This window comes from Neopelma chrysocephalum, unplaced genomic scaffold (assembly GCF_003984885.1).
Source record: "Neopelma chrysocephalum unplaced genomic scaffold, ASM398488v2 Primary Assembly neopelma1_59, whole genome shotgun sequence".
NCBI classification, from domain to species: domain Eukaryota; kingdom Metazoa; phylum Chordata; class Aves; order Passeriformes; family Pipridae; genus Neopelma; species Neopelma chrysocephalum.
Window position 1 is genome coordinate 24,242,362 of NW_020897714.1, and position 20,291 is coordinate 24,262,652.

General features: G+C 40.2%; 1 protein-coding gene across 1 annotated transcript in view; it reads right to left on the reverse strand.

The window, feature by feature from the left end:
* The window catches only part of TRIM24 (tripartite motif containing 24), a 59,597-nt gene that overhangs the window by 38,852 nt on the left and 454 nt on the right, over positions 1 to 20,291 (reverse strand). The gene's annotated exons all lie outside the window — the stretch shown is intronic.

Consider the following 20,291-nt stretch of genomic DNA (forward strand, 5'->3'; position numbering starts at 1 on the left):
AATAAATCTCATAATACTCAAGCTACACATTTCCAAAAAAGACTATTTTTTACATCTTTCAACAGTCCCAATTACAAACCACCCTCCTCCTGTTCCCTCACTGCTCTTTCTTGACCCTGACAAAGTCCAGTGCTGTGAGTCAACACAAGTGTCTGAGTCGGTCTTTGCATGTGTTGGGCAGATGGGTATAGACACAGAACGAGACAAACCCATTCTGACATGGATGTATTTTTCTTGCTCTCCCAAGCTTTACACCTTGATCCCCTGTTCTGCTTCACTGACCAAATGCATTACTGCCTATGCTGAAGCAACATGAGAAGCAGCGCAAGGATGGGAAGAGGACACCACCACCACTGAAGATTAAACATGGAACCACTGAAACTGATCAGCAGCATTAAGCAGAGTCTATAAATCAGCTGAATTGCAAACATGGAGGGCAAGGAAGGAGAGAAATTATGAAATGTATCCACATAAAACAAATGTTTAATTTCCATTATCACTAACAGAATACTGCCAACTACCTGTTCAGGAGATCACTTAGAAATTCTAGGCTGAGATGGGAGAAGGAAAAAAGGAAAACTGCCTACAACTTTCGAAATCCTCATGAATCTTTTTCTAGAATTTCTTATGCTGTCTAGCCTTAAGTCAGTGTTTTCTTCTGCCACTGTCTGAGAGGAAGTTTGCTTTTGTTATAATCCTGGATTGGAGACTGTTACACGCATCAGTTTTAAACCAGGTTTAGTCAGGATGGTGGATTTAAGTGAAAGATCTCGAGTGCCAGGGTTTATTTCTTTTTAATGGAGCAAGCATTTCCAGTGGGCTCCAATGGGAAGGTGAAAACATATTACCTAACTTAGAAGAAGTTTCATAATCACCATCATGATAATTTTGAGAACAGTAAGTGATCAGATTCCACATTTTCATCTGCTCCTTTGTGCCAGGTTAGGGAGTTAAAGAGCACAGCTGCCAGCCTCAAACACTGTTAAAGCCACAGAAGGACTTTGCCATGAGATAAGCACAGAATGGAGTGACAGGATGGCACTAAGTCCAGGCCTGTTGGAGGCCAGATCCTGGTTAACATATCTGGACAAAAATACCCACTGCAGCAAACTGTGTAAAGAAGCAACTGCTCATATACATGTCACTGGTCAAACAAAGACCACCCCAGGTTATGGGACAGATGGCATCTGTGACCACCAACAACCACGGAAGCCCCCTTCCTGAATATGCCTCCATGGATACCTGGAACTTGGACCGTAATACCTTGGGAACTTGAGATATGATAAAGGTGGTACTATTGTCCAGGTGTTATCTCAGACCTAAGCAGGAGGTAAACAAAGCTTAGGGAGAAGAACGTATCACTGGTAATAGACACAAAGAATGCAGAATTTATGGGCCACAAGGAAAGCCAACTGTGTTTGCAACTGGAAATCAGCTCCAACTGGGTAAAAGGTAATTCCGTCAGGGGAAGATTGGGAAGATCGCGTGAGGCAATTATTCAACCAACAGAATAAGAGAACTGCGTAACCAGTGAGCACTAATTCCTTTGTGTACTGAAATGTATAAATAGTGAAAATTTTTTAATGACCTTGGGACCCCCACCACCAAGAAGCCCAGGGAGAAGGAGGACCAACAGGATGCCACTGGATCCACGGGTGGTGACTATCTTCTGCTTGATCTCGCTCTTTCTCCTCCTCCCCTTTTTTCTATTTCTTTCTACCTCTATACCTCATATTCAGTGTTAAATAAAATACATATTATTGACTGTGGCATATGGTCTTGTTTGCACCTTAATTTGGACAGAGGCATCTCTCAATAATCAGATCTTAACATCAGCAGAGTTGGTTATGCAGCTGTACAGCATGTGGCTCCTGAGTAGGAGGAGTAGAGGGGAAGACCTCCACCCTTCTTAGCAGCATCTCTTCATACAAAACCCAAGCAGCTGTGGAATTTTATATTCAGACTTTGCTTGAACCAGGCCAGGACACCACATTGCTAACAGAAGTAACAGTGCCATGCAATGAGCTGGATTAGGTACTGCGATGTGGATTAAATGGGGCTGTGCCAGGATAGAAGAGCTTCCACCATAACAGCTCCCACTGGCTACAGGCTCACGCCATGTGCGCCTCTTTCAAGGAATGCTAGCCTGCATTTTAGGCAGGTAAGGAAAATCATGGCCCATTCATAGTCTTCACAAGTTACATGCTGCATCCACAGAAAGGGCATCTCAGCCCATTCAGCACAACAGACCTATGGCATATACAGTATTATTTTCAACTCAGCTCCCAGTTTCCTGGGAGTACATTCCAGACTACTGAAGCATCCCGAGACAATAGGAGCAGACTGCTCTGGTTTGCCCCAGTTTTGGCTCATTTGCGTCTTCACTGTAGCGAACACGTTTCAGAGCCAATTTAATAAAGCCAATGGATGATCATTTGTAGATCCAAGAAGGTATTTTTGTTTGTAGATGCAAAGCGCGTTACTAAAAGACGACTTAATGGTTCCCTTTCTTCAGTACAAATCAGTCAAAAAATCCACTAGTTTTCTGAAAGAGAGCTCTTTTAATTAAATTGAGTGCTTGGAAGCAACTGGCAATTTTACCTGTAATGACAGTCATTACAGAATAAATAACTGGGGGGTTGTACAGCAATTTTTCTCAGTTTTATATATGTTTTGTTTGAAATTCTAACTATACAGATTTCAGAACAAAAAATATTAACAGTGAATCACACATGCAGTTAAAATGTTTAAAAAAACAGACAGGCTAGTTAATATTAATAAAAGGTACATCAGAGACTGGAGGCAGTGCCAGCTATAAGATTTTTAATGTTAACTATATAGAAAATTAGGGCATTTCAGTGTTGACCTGCAGAATCTTCTCTCCTCTCACTGTGTCTACAGACACCATTAATACTAGCAAGGCTTTTCATTAAAATCTGTGGGGTTGAGGGTAAACTGGTCATATTTACACAGGTCATGTTTCCCAGTTAAAAACAAACACTTAGAAAACTTAATTTGAGAAACGATATCATGTGCAATAATGTCTGAATCAATTTTTAAAATAATTACTGCTTTCCTCTTGTTTCTAATTAAGCCACTCTTGGTCCTGCAAAATTGGCAACTTCTTTAAACCAGTTTGTTCCAGAAAAAGCTGCTCCCATCTAGTTGTGACAGCCTGCTGCTGCTAGTGGAGGGGAGATAGGTTAAACCAACAAGCAGGCACATCTCAAGGGAAAACTGGCACCTACTGCCAAGGTATAAACATTCAAACCAACCACCAATCTAGCAAGAAAGTTTATTAAAATTATAATTCATTAATTGTTAATTAAAATTATTTTAAATCCTTTAAAATGTAAATAAATGAAAGCCAGACAAAGACTATTACTGTAATCCCCCCTCTGGAAGAGTGTTACAGGCCAGTTTTTATGCTGCAGTGCATTGACTTTCTTGGAAAGCACTGCAGAGCTGAATTAAAATATTTCAGCTGCTCTGTGAAATGGTTCACTGTTTTTGCTCTACGTGCCCAATCTTCAAACATTTCAGATACTGCATATTAGACTTCATAAATTGTAAATTTTGCAAGGACTGACTCTCCAGTCACCTCTGAATACTTTAAGAAATTCTGAAGGGAGAGTTTATATTCACATCCAGAGCTGTCCAACACATTTTCTTCAACAACACAATTATAAGAAGTGTCATAATGGTAACAAAGGGAAACACTGCTATTGTGGGATAGACAATGTTTAAGTACAAGATGATGAACAAAAAGTCTCATGTCTTGCAATGAACGTGCTTGAACAATGATGCAGAAGCTACCAACAATTAAGCCAATTGTCACTGCTGACCATGATGAGCATTTCTTTCATCAAAATTAAAATACATTCTTTCAAGTCCTGAAATTGTCAAGTATTTCCAAGTGGTATGTCATGAATTCAGGTATACAACATGCAAGGATTTTTAAGATTCTGTGATATTCTTCCATTGTTTTTTCTGAGCAGCCACATATTTAATTTTGAAATAATAATTTGAAAGTGGATTTAATGCTGTTTAGATGTACACATTCTACTGAAATACCATTTTGCAGACACTCTAGGATCTTGCCAACAGTGCTCAAGTCCATTGTATCCATGAGCATCTGGAACAAGGAAATTAGTACCTTTCTTCCTGAATAGCAGCATGTTAACATGTTATTATTAATTAAAAAAAGATGACTGTGATAAAAAAAAATATCTCTGCTAAGGAGATGGACCCATACCTTAGAGTTACAAGCACAACACAGCTAATAGTAATTTCTTTGTAGCAAGAAATTTCATACTCTGGTCTTCATTTTTTCAAGTTCTTATCTACCACCAGCTGATAGTTCAGTAGTTACAGTACAATGCATCTATTACCAGAAATGATAGTTATGAAAAAAGCAGGTAAGCACAGTATCATTTGGGCAGTCACAATCCAAAGAACCAAGCCTGTCTGGAAAGCACTGAAAGAGCTGGTTCTTTTTAATCCTTTGTTGAAAGGATGAAAACTATACTTCAACATATGACACTCTTGACTGTTTCACCCACTTCCTCTGTTTAGCCCCAGCTACCATAATGTTCCCATCAACACTAAGCAGTTGTGAAGGTAAAAGAAGTCTCAAAAAATAACTTCTAAGAATCTGAAACATACTAAGGGAATCAAGTTAGAAGCAGTAGTGGGAACAGCAGTAGCTAATGGGCTTTAGTCAGAGTATTTCAGTATAAATATCATCCAAAACAGCACCAATAATGCAATTCAAGGCCTTTGGCTAGCTCATGTTACTCCCTCTTCAAGTGCTCAGATGCACCCTCGCGATCTGTTTTTTCACAAGTCTCTTCCCGTTCTCAATATGATCACTGCTCAATAACTGGAAACTACTTATCAAACTTGGCAAACTAAACTCTTGCTCCTCATTTTTCAAGCCACTAGCCTCAGGGGAGCAACTCAGGTGCCTAAACAGACATACCTAATTTGAGGGTGATATCCTGCCTGGCTTCCAGCTCCTATTCCAGGAGGAAATAGGGCTCTTGTGGATTGTGCAGTACAGCTACCAGCCCTTTTTAAAATATCACAGGTATCCCAGAACTGGCAGAAGATATTCTGGTTTGGACAGCTGAATCTCAACTTACCTGCCTACTCTGTGCCATATATCTTTGCTATTGTGATTTTAAATTCCCGGCGGAAAACACTGTTTAAGCACACAGAAGATCTCTGCATTCAAACAAATTGCAATCTTTAGCTCCAAAGGAAACTTGGTTAAAATCTCTGAAGCGTCAATATTCAAAGCCATGAACTTGTTACCTGCAGTGTTTAACCGCATCTGTCTGTATTCTGCTACATGGATATCTATTTTGAAGTCCTCCTCAAAGACAGACTTAGAGTTCAGAAGTCATCAACACCTCTATTATGTTTTCTTCAAACCGTCTCAAAATATAGATTACAATGATGCACAAAATAATGGAGGACTCCGTAAGATGTATGTGCAAGGAACGGATGTTCAAAAATACATAGAAATAATATGCTGATTTAGAATAATAGGTTCTGCCTTTAAGTCATTTTGTTTAGTAAGAGGGCGGAGAGAAGAAAAAGAAAGGGCTGGCTGTTTGTAAAAATAGATTTTTTAACTAATTAGTGTCTCTTCAATATATTCTTCAATGACAATACGGTAATAGCACATTTACCACACAAGTAAAATGCCCAGGACTTAGATGCTCAACAGTGAGAAAGAAGAATTTAGTATGTATTTATCAATAAATTCTGAATACATTTTTAATCTGTGCTGCAATTAAATCTGTTATATAACAAATACTTTAACCTAGCAATATTTTAAGGATTTCCAGATTTATTTTTTTAAGCTTGTTCTTGACAGGGACAGAGACAATGAAATGTACAAAAAATATTTGATGAAAATTCCCACTCTTAACAAATGTAGTCAAATAGGAGAAAAAAAATAAAGATACTTCTTATTTCCTGCAGTTTCCATCAGATAGGTCTGAGTGCTCTACAAGACATTATTAATGGAATAAAAAAAGTAAAGATCCAAGCCATTTAACTTATTTAAGTGAAACAATCCCAAGACTCTCAAATCCAGCCTATTCTGACTACTTGTTGTATTTAAAAGCTGTATAACAATAAAGCTTGTCACATGCAGAAGTTTTACATCTATGGAAAAGTACCTCTTAACGGCAGCACAAAACTAACACTGATTTATTATGCTCAAGTGACTCCATAGAGTTAAACTTTGCACCTGAAAGATGGATAAAGTTTCTCTGCAGTGTTGTCAGGTTTTAATCCCTTCAGTGGGATTCATCTAAGGGTTACAAGAAGTTCCCTTCACAGTTATTGAAGACCTATGTAATATAGTTAGGTCGTGAGTGGTCTCGTGGTTAAACAGATGTCTATACTTGGTCAGATGAATCATATCTTAAAAACATCCACTTCTTTCCAGTAACTATATTAATACTCTTATCCACTATTGGGCATCCAGTTCAATTGTAAGAATCCCTCCAATATTCTAAACCCAGCAATTAGAGAGAAGAATATCCTTGAAGTTATCTCAACTTACCTGCGAGCCACAGGCACTGCACTTTTGTGTGTAGATGTACCAGAATAAAAAGCCAGTTCACTTTATATTCCTCTCTTACTGTCCTAGTTAGAACCAGCGCCTAGCAGCCGGCTTAGAACTGGTGGTGGAGCAGGGTTCCACGTGAACAGCAGTTGAACATGGGTCAGTCGGTCCTAAGTGATAGGCGAGCGCCGTTCCGAAAGGGAGTCGGGTTCAGATCCCCGAATCCGGAGTGGCGGAGACGGGCGCCGCGAGGCGCCCAGTGCGGTGACACAACCGATTCCGAGGAAGCCGGTGGGAGCCCGGGGAGAGATGCAACATACAGATGGGCTTGTGACCGAGGGGTGGACTTAACCACGGGCATTGTCTCACAGGTCATCCATGACTGTGAGACGTGCTGCCATCAAGCAGGCCAAGCGAGTGAAGCCTCTATGGTATGGTGGACGGTGGTTGAAACAGGTATGGGGAAGCCTGGCAAGTTGACTACATCACCGTCCCCAAAACCCACCAAGGCAAGCGCTACGTACTGACTGTGGTAGAAGGAAGTACTGGATGGCTGGAGACATACCCTGTGCCTCATGCCACTGCCCGGAATACCATCCTGGGCCTTGAAAAACAAGTCCTGTGGTGACACGGCACCCCAGAGAGAATTGAGTCTGATAATGGGACCCATTTCAAGAATGGCCTCGTAGACACCTGGGCCAGAGAGCACGGCATTGAGTGGGTGTATCATATCCCCTACCATGCACCAGCTGCTGGAAAAGTTGAACGGTGCAATGGACTGCTGAAAACCACCCTGAAGGTACTGGGTGGGGGGACTTTCAAACACTGGGAGCTGCATTTAGCAAAGGCCACCTGGTTGGTCAACACGCGAGGCTCCATCAATTGAGCTGGCCCTGCCCAATCAGAACCTTTGCATACTGTAGATGGAGATAAAGTCCCTATGGCGCATATGAGAGGTATGTTAGGGAAGACTGTTTGGATTAGTCCCACCTCAAGCAAAGGCAAACCCATCTGAGGGATTGTTTTTGCTCGAGGGCCTGGTTTCACCTGGTAGGTAATGCAAAAAGAGAGGTAGACACGTTGTGTACCACAAGAGGACAAATTTTGAGTGAGAATGATCTGTAATGTTTCATTGTATATATATATAGATGTATATAGTTTTAAAGGGATATAGTTTTTAAAGGGGGTTAATTTGGGCATGACATGGATGGCATAGAATAAGGGGTGGATAATGTCCTAGTTAGAACAGCTGGGACCAGTTCATCACTGGATGGGTGTAACCCAAAACTGTGTATTCTATAGCCTTCCATGCCATTTCCCAGAAACTGTTGACAATGGACTATTTACATCCTCTGCCCAGAGCAGCCTGACTCCTCAGGCTATAAACTGGGTGTTAAGAGGCCTGCGAGATAGGAGGGTGCCTCCCTCTCCTCACACCCTTTGTGGAACTCCCCGCCCTGAGGGAAGTACTGGGCATTCCTGCCTGAACTGGAGAATATATAACCTTGGAGTCTTGGAACTTTTTTAACCACTCGGGGGATCCAGAGGAAGACTGCAGACCACCACTCTCAACCAGACTGAGACCACCACTCTTGACCAGACTGCAACAGCACTCTCACCAACAGGTTTTTCCCCTCTCCCTTTACTTTGGACTCAGGGGGCCCAAAGAACACCACTCTGTTCATGCCCCAGGGTGCTGGATTATACATTTGGGTTTTGTGGGTTAAAACCAATTGTTTGTCTGTATAATCGTACTTATTGTATTATTTTATTAAGTTGTTATTCTGACTTATAATCTCTCTTTTGAGTTGAGTTCATTTCCCCTGCTGGTTTACCTTTAAACCAGCACACTTACATATGCCCAGTATCCCTCAGCACTGCTGTAAGAGTTCAAAATGCAACATTACCAGCTTTTTCCAGTTCCCACATAGCTTAAAGACTACCAAGCTGGAGCAATACATGCTTGTGAGATCCACACAGACTATACAGCCTCCAAGAACCACCATTAATCAAAAAGCAGTGTTATCTTCTCCTCTGACATTGCATTAATATGAAAATTACTCAATGTAACTAATAAAATACATTCCTTCTGGGTTGAAGAGATGATCGAGTAAGAACAAGAGGGATTTCCAACAGCTGCCCCACAGCTTTCAGAAGACAGCAGGTTACACAGGCAGCAGTGATATTACTTATGTTTCCACGGCGTATCTCCTGCTGCTGTAATCTGCAATAGGCAACTGAACCATGAGCCAGACCCTGTTGGCTGATGTGAACATCCACATCCACTGAAGAAGTCTAATCTTCCTATGGTTTCCTCCATTTTCCCAAAACCAAAGAAGAGCTCCTTCACAGGTGCTTTCCCAGCCTGACACTCTTGGCACTAAGAATGAAGCTTAAGAAAACGAATCTTCTACCAAAACTGATCTTCGTGCCATTTATTTACCTCTCCTTTAGAGTCACTTCTCTATTTCCACCTTCTTGCACCATACTGCCTCAAAGGCTTGATAATGAAGTTCTGGAAACATTACACTTAGCATCAAATACCAGTTTGGGAATGAACTAGGATTATACTTCTATTCCTTGATTTTATTTTTACTTTATTTTTAAGGAATATTCACAAGGGTTCCACCATGACATTATGGTTCCTAATCTACTTGGCTGGCATAATGACAAATAAAAAAGCAAAACCAACGAACTAAAACTTTCAGGCAGAACAACAGCTATTCTTGCAAAAGTTTGAAATCAGACATCCTGCAGCTCACAGCACCTACACTATATTCTCAAAATTTTAAATCAGTCAAAAGGCAGCCAAATAAACCACATTAAATCTGATCTCATCTCAATGGAACTGGGAACAGGGAAAAAGAAAAAAACCCCCACACAATAAATACAATCAGATTGGAACACAATACAATAACACTGTTGTTAAATGGACTTTTAAAGGATGCAAGATTAGCATTTAGATTCTTAAAGAATCCAAACTACATTCAGCTCTTGCACAAAGGGTGGAATGAAGGAAAGAGGACTATAGGTTGAATCCGTTTGGGACACCCATGTATAAAGTCATCTTCCTTTTGCCAAAACAGCTTCTAGAATCATTATTTTGAGAAGAGATCTTTGCCTCTGTTGAGTTTGAATGGCTGTGACAATAACCTAGAAGACTCACGAGCTACCATAAACCATGGCTTTGCTTCTGACTTGTATCTGTTCCAGTTATAAGGCCATTTCTAAAAAGAAAAAGGCAACAGAGGACTGTCTCCCAACCTGCAAGTGAACCTACCCAATCCATCAAGGTGCATACAATTTACTGATGGGCCCACTGCCAACGGTCTATACAACAAATACTTATTTATTGAGTGATAAGAGCAATACTTGCAAGTCAATCTTATGATACAGATGAGAGTCAAGACAAATGTAAAATAAAATTTACGGGGGTTTTGATGGGTTTTTTTATTTGTTTTTGGTTGGTTGGTTTTTTGTTTGTGTTTTTTTTTTTTTTAAACTTCACTGCTAGATGTGGGAAGACCACAGGCCCTCCCATATGTTCTATCACATAAACTTCTGAACACTCTTTCACAACATTGGACTCTGCCTTTGTCATGAAGTAGAAAATAAACATTCTGTTTAACAAACTTGAAGTGCAGTATTTGAAGAAAGAGATGCTAGCATCTCTGGACTCGCATTCAGATATGACTATTGGAGGCAAACAACACCTATGTTCATCCCAGGAAAGAATTGTGTGTCTGAAATAATAGTTACTCGGGCGGTATTTAACACATGAACTCTGAAACCACATTTAAGCTTTTTGCATAGAGAAGGGACTGAGGAAAAGTTTAGAACTTCTCAAAGGAGATCAAGTTCCTTTAACCATTGATTAAACTCAACAATCTAAGTACTCTAAATTCAGGGGTTTCCAAGATATGCTAGCCAGTGTGTTAGACCCTCATGGTTCTCTCTCACTACTGGAAACGGGAAGAGAAAACTGAACTATTGAAGGCCAAGTAGTCTGTAGTTGGTAAACTGGACAAACAGTCATAGGCTAAAACAACTGAGAACAATAGCTGCTAATGTGTGATGAAAGGCCCCCAAACAAGACAAAAGCAAATAAGGAACAGAATTACTGAGTGAAGAAAACCAACTGCTTAAGCAAGAATAGGTAGGAATCTGTAAACACTTAAAAGAGATAAATCTAATCCAGAAGTATACTACCCCCAGTGTTTTAAAGTGCCCAGATATTTAGCCATTACTGAAGTCCTGCTATCATACACTACCTATCATTATATAGCTCTACATTCATTCAGCCAAACTTGTCTGCTAAATTTATCTCAGTTCCCAATTGACTGCTATCCTAATTTAGCACTTTGGGGCTGGGCAATGCTATGAATTTCAACTTTTACTTGAAAATTGTTGAAACAATACTTACAAGTCACAGTTGTTTTTCAAAAGGCAAAAATTATTCAAACCTACTACCAACTGATTACGAGGGCAAGTAATTTGCACTCCTACATTATTTTGCAAGTAGTTTACTCATTTTAAAGCACAGTTCATGTTGGAAAAAAAAATAAAATATATATATGTATGTTTCAATTCACACTTTTGCTGTTCAGGACAATTTTGCATACTGCTTATTTCTAGTAACAGACCTGTTGGTGCTGGGCTGTTTTATCAAGGCAGTGTAACTTGCATTTAAAATTAGAACCTTCTAATTTTAAGGTCTTCTTCTCCATCTCCAGCCATTTCATCATCTTCTCCAGCCCCAGCAGAGTAGCGCAGCTCTTCATCTCTTTCTTCCCACCTACTCATTCCCTGTGCAGCTGCCAGCATCCCTCCCCTAAGAGCATCAGTGTTACAAGTACCCTGACAGCAGGTTCAGCAGCAGCCACCTAAGCGCAGTATGAACTTAGGGTATGCTGGATTATAGCATTAGTTCAACAAACTTCAGCTCCACACATCCTTAACCATGCTCAAACTCTATAGCAGATGCCTAGAAATGAATGAAGCAGATTAAGTAAATTTCATTAAATGCTTTCTGAGCTCAAGTAGACATCCCAGAAAATACATGGGGATTTTCCAAGTCAACATTTAGGTAAAAATAGTCCTGTTTCTTTTTTGCAATTTACAGTACTGACAGATGTGTCAGCTCACCGGGAAAATTACACACTTACTTTTCAAATTAGGCAATCATTTTAGTTCAAAGGGTATTTGTGCTACGGTCTTGTTTTATTCAAATTGCACTATATTCACTTGAGGGACTGCGGTTGAAAGGGGAACTCTCCACTTTAATAAAAAGTTGCCTGTGGCAACTTAGTTATTAATCAGAAGCAGAAATCTTTCTACAGTCAGAAAGCAAATGGCTCAGCTCTCCTGTCCATATACTCCCAATTACAGACAGTTTAGCATCAGAGCTGCAGATTTCTTTTTTGAAATGAGGATGTCTCCATGACCCAAATCCACATTACAAACAAGGGCCCTCAAAACCCATGAGTGCAGTTCAAAGAGCTGAGCTTTGCTTACCGTCATCCTTTTCCCCATAGCCCACTGATAAACTTCAAAAATAACTAGAAAGCTTGTTTAACATCAGTCTCAATCATAAGTTTGTAATGTATGCAAGGTAATACACAGTTTCCTCCCACATAAAAGCTTCAAATAAGCATTTACTTGAAGCACTGGAGAGACGGTATCAAGTAATTAGGAACATTCTTTTGCTCAACCTTTGGTTTCATAGCTGACTTTACAAGACTGTTTCTTGTTAAAAATAATGTCATTTTGTTAGTTACTTCACACAACTGTTTCATGCTTTCTTTGATGGTAAACATTTATGTTTTTATACATACTCTCTGGCCAGTAGGTAAAAAAGGAAATAATTTAGTCATCCCAACTGTAACACTGACATCTTCAAAGCACATTTGAGTTGTGAGTACATAGTTTAAACAGTATGCAACTACGTAGCTACCTAATTGTTGAGGTAAGTTTTAAAAGCATCACTGGAATTTTTCTATGGAAACAATTTTTCTGTGGCCTTTAATTTAGCCAAAGAAAAAATAATGCATTACTAAACTGTTACAGCACATAAAAGTTAAGTAAGAAGTAACAGGTCTGACAGCAGATTTTGACACCATTCACGGTTCAGCCAGATCACCTGCACAGGTCCACAATGCACACTTCAGGGCCATATTCACCTGAAGATCCCTGCCTGACTGCCATATTATGAAGGTCCACATGGAACAAATATCCATCTGCAGCCCATGGATGGCTCTGCTTTGGATGCCCAAAGGAGGTTGTGACCCTGTGGGAAACCCATGCCCTCGAGCAGGCTCCTGGCAGGACCTGCGGGTCTGTGGAGAGAGGAGTCCATGCTGGAGCAGGTCTACTGGCAGTACTTGTGACCCCAATGGAGGACCCATGTTGAAGCAGTCTATTCCTGAAGGAATGCACCCCATGGAAGGGACTCACGCTGGAGCAGTTTGTGAAGAACTGTAGCCCATGTGAAGGACTCACGTTGGAGAAGTTCGTGGAGGACTGTCTCCCATGGGAGGGACCCCACACCAGAGCAGAGGAAGCAGTGCTTCCTTCCCCTGAGGAGGAAGTAGCAGCAAAAACATCATGTGATGAACTATCTACAACCCCCATTCCCCTCCTCGTGTGGCACCACGGGGCAGGAGGTAGAGAATTGGGCATAAAGTTAAGCCTAGGAATGGGGGGGAGGGGGAAGTTTTTTATAAGGTTTGCTTTTACTTCTCATTATCCTACTGGAATATGATTGGTCATAAGTTCAGTTAATTGCCTCAAGTTGAGTCTGTTTTGCCCCTGATGGTAATTGCTGAGTGATCTCTTCCTGACCTTATCTTGACCCATGAGCCTTTTGTTTTAATTTCTCTCCCTTATGCAGTTGCAGAGGGAAGTGATAGAGCAACTTTGGTGAGCATCTAGCATCCATCTAAAGTCAAACCACCACCACACTACTCTATTATTTAATTCTATTGCAAAAATCTTTTAGAAGTCAAAATTTCCAATTTCAGAAATAACGGATTTTTCATAAAGTCATTCATCCTGAAATACAGTCACATTTAAAATTCACTTTATGTTATTTTTGGTTTTCCCCTGTTTTGTTTTTAGATTAGATATAACCGGCAAAATATCAGCTTCACAAGTTTACCACTACTGGGAAATTCCACTAATAATATGGAAATTCCTCCTAGAGCATCTTAACAAACACAGACAACACTGGCATAAAGCTTTTCCTGTACAAAAGGCCAGTTTCTATATTCAGAATCAAGAGTTTTCAACAAATTTTCTAAAATTTAACTGACTGGGTAAAGTTGAGAGAACATGGTCACTTCGTAGTACTCATGGAAGTTAGCAGGCCAAGCTAAAAGCCTGCTGCATAACCTACTAGCTCTTCAGGACATTTCTCCTAGGAATGAGCTAGCCCACAAAGAGCACACTCGCCCCTCCACTTGCCTCTTCATCAACATATGCACAGCTATTTTCCTTTGCTCTTTCAACAAGCTATTTTCTTGAGAGATATCTCTATTATAAGCATTAAAAAAACAAAATGTACTTTCACCTAGACACATATTTGAAAATTTTTAATACATTAGTATATATTTTCTTTCCTTATGATCTTCACCTTATGATCTAAGATTGCTTTCCACTGTTAAAAATACTAATCACTTACCAGAGACATTATAAGCTGAATTGTTATTGAAACAGAGCTAGGCTGGCCTCTGAGGATATAAATCTTGGTTTGGAAAAAAGTTTCACACACCAATACAGCTATTTTGATAACTTCTACAGCTTAAATTCAGTAAGGCTTCCAATTGGAATGAGCTGGGCTACATCACTGCAGTTGTTTTAACATTCATCTGATGCTCCTGATGGCTTCAGCCTTTCAATCTCCCAGTTTCTATGGGTGAAAGAAAGCAAGTACGTAAATGCATCCAACCTACTCTAGAAATACTATTCTGCATACATACATAAGATAATAAACATCTATTACATACTTATATTAATCATACATTGGAGCAAGCATGATTAAAGCTTCTTTCCACACCATGTGGTTGTCCACCTTAATAAAGGCTGCATAGGTATGTCTCCAGATTTCTGGGGAATTCCTGGTAGAAAAGAATGCAGTAATTTTTGGCAAATATATCCCTACTCGAAATTATACTTGTACAATAAGTATCATATTCCATCATATATACATTGAAAGCATGCCTTCTTCTAAAAGAAGGGTATTCTGATTAGAAAAATAAGGACCTTCTCTAGATAGTTTATTGATTAATATTTTAAGCTTTTACTAGTTTCATGACTTTTTAACCAAGTGGTTTGTCCATTTCAGGCTATCAAAACAATAATACTATATTTCACCTGTAACAATCCTAAATGCTTCTCACAATATTCAATCTCTGGGGTTCCGTGAGTTTTGAATTCAAAATAAGCACAAACCAAAACCAGTATGAAAACTAGACATGTCTTTCCTATACATATGCCAATAATATACGTTAATTCTAAATATTAGCACTCCCAAATCTCCATAAGTTGGAGGTTAAACAATTCAGTTATTGATGCACCACAGTAGAAATAAGACTTGTGAAAGGATACATGGATGCAATCATGTTTGTGAAAGTGTGAGTGTTAGCCACACAATTAAAACATGGACTCTTTGTAATGGTGAAGGTGGAGAGAACTCACTTCAAGCAAGTGGCAATATGAATGATGAAATGGAAATAATCATGTGTATGAGGGAGATTTTAAAAAAGAATCTTAAGTCTTCTTAGATTACAAAGACATGGAAGAAAAATTGAACTTCACCATAAGAAACTTCAAATTAAGCTATTATATCTTCCAAATAACCCAGAAGGATCCTAATCATTATCAAACTAAAAGAGGGAAAGAACATACAGACAAATAACAAAATTAAAGTTGATGTCAAAAACTGTATTTTCAAGGTCAAATTAAGTGATGACATTGGAAAGTCCAGATATCCAGATCAGATGAGAATCTGAAAGAATTTAAAGCTATCTGTATAAGGACTGGCTATGGGACATAAAAGAACAGATGCCAGCCACAAACATGAGGGATATCAAGGGTGAGGTCTTCATTCCATGCCTTAGAGAACCTGAAACTGTATTGCTAAACAAACATTTCTGGGCATTATTAACCTGAAATATGAACATCCCTGAAATCCTTGTTAAGTAACTCTGAAGTATTTATTCCTTAATTAACAGCAAGTATCAAACATATTTGTGTTGTTACTGTGGACATTCCAGAAGAATTTATATCCTGGAATTGTCCAAACATTATAGGCTTCTAACAACTTCGTACAGATTTGTTTGCTAGCAGGTTTGTCTACAGATAAATTATCAGAAAAAATAGTTTCCCTCTACTAGTTTTGGCATTGACACTAGTAAGATTTCATCATGATACCTGCATAAAACTTTGCTATGCATTTCCATTCAGAAAGTTTCTTTCACACCATTTTTCAATCTATTTTGTGTACAGATTGATGATTAAGAAAAAACAAAGATACTCACAACTTAAATAGTTTTGAAAAGGAATAGTATTTCAATCTATATAACTTCACAGTTTTCATGTACCTATTTCACATTTAAAAATTCCAGAAGAGTACTATGAGGTTCTCCACATTACAAACACTGTCCTTTAAGTACAGGCTACTATTCAACTAGTCATTGAAGCACTGCCCAGCACAAACTTTGGGCAAATAGATTTCTAATAACAACCTTTTTGTATGCACCAGTTACAAGTCACACCATCAAACAGTAAAGAATGTCCATTTGAGAAACAAAAGGAAAACTCACATGAAGTTAGCCAAGATATTCAGTAGTGGTGTCTGTAGACACTTGCTCAAAAGTGAGTGTCACATTTACAGACCCACTCTCGCAGCACTCCCTGCAGTTCATAATGCTGTGTGTCAGGCAACACATTTTTGAGCAATGCAACAACAAAAATGTCACCTGCATCAAATAAGCTGTCACTGGACATTCAGAAACCAAGCAGTGAGTTCTCCAGTGCTAAGACCACTGGTGTCTGACACACAGATGATTTTGCAACATCTTAAACTTCAGGGACAGTATAGAAATCTGAAACTCCAGGTCTTCTTTCCTATAGAAAATTCATGTGGCAGTATAGAGCATACCCATGCCAACTGGCCCTACCTCTGCAGGATTAACATCCATCACATTAAACTCTTTTGCATGTCTTGCCACTGCTGTTGTGCATATTGAATCTTGTATTCAAGTGAGCAACTCTAGATAATCTTTAATTCATTCTAGATCCTCAAGTTTGATTTTTTTTTCCCCACAGCTTTATAGAAGGAGAGTCAACATTCTCCCAAGTAAACTTGTCTGTATCTTAGAAGTTGAAGGTACACTTTATCCTAGTAAAGTGAAGGACTCTTTCTGGTTTGAAACAGTTTGCTGAAGACAAAAAGCATCTCCAGATTTTACTTGAGACTCTGTACCTCTTTAGCTATCTGTTCCTCCACTGATTTGGATGTTGGTACAACACTTCATCTCAAGGCTGGTTCGGTGAAGCTCTTTCCAAATCACATCCTCACCTTTGTTCAACACAAACTCCATTCTACCTCTTTCTTCAGGCTTCTTTTTGTGCAACATCTTAGTGCTCAGCAGATGAGCATAAGCAGTCTGCTTATCTTTCAGGAGCTTTTCATAGTTTGCAATTCTATTGTGTTCCTTACTTAGGACATTCCTTCCAGCACAAACAGCTTCCTTGCTGTTTATTTCTTCAGTTTAGTCACAGTAATTTCATAATTTACATCATGAGAGGCATTTATTATCCAACTTTCTAAGCTTATACTCTTCAGTTTATTTCTTCATGTCATTTCTCATAAGCATTTTGCACAACATATTAGCAGAAGAGGTGACAGTTTTGTCCTTCCTTCTTCTTCTGAGAATTTCCAAACCATAACAAATTTCCTCAATATAATCAGTTTTAGACACTGATGGGGTTTTTTCTCCCAATCCTAACTTCAGGTTCACAGCTTTTTTGTCCTAGTCGGAAAAGAAAAAGCAGAAAATGCACATCATCAAGTTTGGCCATAATTAGCTAATATATAGCCCCTGTCATTTTAGCTGGGCCAAACTTATGACAAAAAAAGACGTGTAGAATGCCTCAAGGAGAGTGTGAGATCTATACAAGTTTCTTCTTCCTACTGGACAATGAATGGTAGTGTGGAAGCATGAAAGTAGGTTGGGAGAAAAGTCAAGAGGACAAAAATAATTGTCACCAAAAATATAGTATGTCTGCAAATGAGTAGAATGAGGAGGAGTATGTACTGTAAAATTCTTTCACACAGAACCAACTCACAATCAAAAGGAGGGACACAGAGCTACAGGTTTCCTGTTTCTATGATTCATTACTTCATCTATCATTTGTTCTCTCAAAATGTTTGAACAGCACTAATCTTTTAATTTTTATGATGTATCTTATTTCTCACTCAATTACAGACTGCAATTTCTGCTATATTTAAACAGAACATCTGAGAATGGGATTATGCTGCTCATGACCTCAAAACTCAGATGATGATGATATTGTCTCTCGAACTATGCTGCAACCTCTGGGCTTGCTGTATCTCTGCCCTCTTTTCTATTTCCAAGTATCTTGTCTTGAAATACCTCATTATACACCAAAGCTTGTACTTTGTCTGTTCCTGCATGCAGAATTTCAGAGTTCTGCTCATAGGCTTATGAGCAATAACATCCCCTCGATCAAGCAAGCTGAAGTATAGGGACTTTAGGTCTCCCAGATTTTTCTATCCTGTAAATTCTGACTAGGCAGTCTGACTATTACATACACTACATGCTAAACTGAAAGACTAAATGGATATACTACCACAGACATCCACACAGATGAAGAGGCTCAGCATATCCTGTTAATAACATACTCAGGAGTTTCTCAAATATTCTGAAACAAGGCTCTCCAATTGTCCCAAATAGTCCCTTCTCTCAAGAAAGCGTTCCTTTATGAACTGTTGCAAACACTTTGCATATTCAAGCTGTAATCTTTTGGTCAGAACTGCTGGCAGGATGGTGAAGTTTTCCTAAATGCACTTAAAGGACTTAAAAATGGTCAGTTGCAGCTGCTACTTTTCACTTGAGCCCCCACTACACATTCCAATAAGCACAACCTGCACTAATACCTACAGAGCAGCCCAATTTCATCACACTTCCTCTTTTCTATTCAAGTTTCTCCAAGATCTGTAAGGACTTAAAAAAGTACAGTTGTCTGTCTCAAATACTGTCAAGGCCACAGAAGGAACTTGCCAGGAAGACTACTGCAGGAATTTGAGATAAGCACAGAAGGGAGAAATTATGACAGGAAGGCACTTATTCCAAGCCTAGCTGAGGAGAGATCTGGTTAGCACATCCTGGTTAACATATCTGGACAAAAATTCCCACTGTGGGGAACTGCAGGAAAGGAAGCAACTGCTTATACACTCCCACCCCAAATTATGGGAACAGCATCTGTGACCACCTCGTGGATACCTGGAACCTGGACTGTATAAAAGTGGTACCCCCAGAAGAACAACTCCAGGACCCCCACCACCAAGAAGCCCAGGGTGAAGAAGGACCAACGGCATGCTGCTGGATCCACAGGTGACTATGTTCTGCTTGACCTTTCTCTCTCCCCACACTGTCTTTCCCATTTCTTTCTATCTCTCTACCTCATATCTACTGTTAAATAAAAGCTGTATTATTGACTTGGGCATATGGTCTCCTTCGCACTGTAATTCGGGCACAGGCATATCTCACTAATCTGATCATAACAAGATCGTAACCTGTTTCCAGGAAAGGATGCTTGTTTGCACCTTTTTCTAAGATGACGATTTTGTTAGATGCCTCTAACAAAACTAAGTGATCCACTACACCTAAGAGGACTAGGAAAAAAAAAAAGAAAAACATTAGGAAAGTACTTTCAGACTGGAGGAGTTTATTGCAGATCTTCTACAGCAAGATGTACTTTTCAAACACATTGACACAGGCTCCTGTGTCCGTACACGAGCTTACCAAAACTTCCTCGCAGCATTCTCCCTTCGGCGCGACAATTAACAACTAAGCTGTACATTAATGCACCAGCAGACCCATCCGGGCTGCCGATCACGCGCACAAGCGTTATTATCGCTTGTCCGCCCCGGTCCCCGCCCAGGCGCAGGGTCGCTCCCGGCTGAGCGGATGACACCTGCAGGACTCCCGTCCGGCCGCGCTGCACACTGCAAGCACCACTCAAATAAAGTCTGTTTTCTCGCTACGTTTTTCTGCCTTGCTATCAGCCCGTTTCCAGGTTTTCCGCCAGCAAGGGGCCAGAGCCCCCCGGCTCCCCGGAGAGGGGCTGCCCGACCCCGGCCCCGCACCCCCGGCCCGGCGGGGGGAACGGGGGGGCGGCTCTCACCGCTCCTCTCCATCCGCACAGAGAGGTCCTGGGAAAGTACAAGAGTGCTGCCTTCCCTCCGAGGTGGGAAATTTAAAAATAACGATTAAAACAAACCAAACCAGAGCACAACGCCGCCGCCAGCCCTGGCGCTGGCGAGCAGCGCGCACAGCTCGTCCCGACAGCTCCGTGCCCCGGCAGTCCGGCGGCCGGGCACCTGCACCCCACCCATCGCACCCAGTCGCGACAGCTACCTGTCCCCCCGCTCTTATCGCGACATACAGGCCTCCGTGGGGCG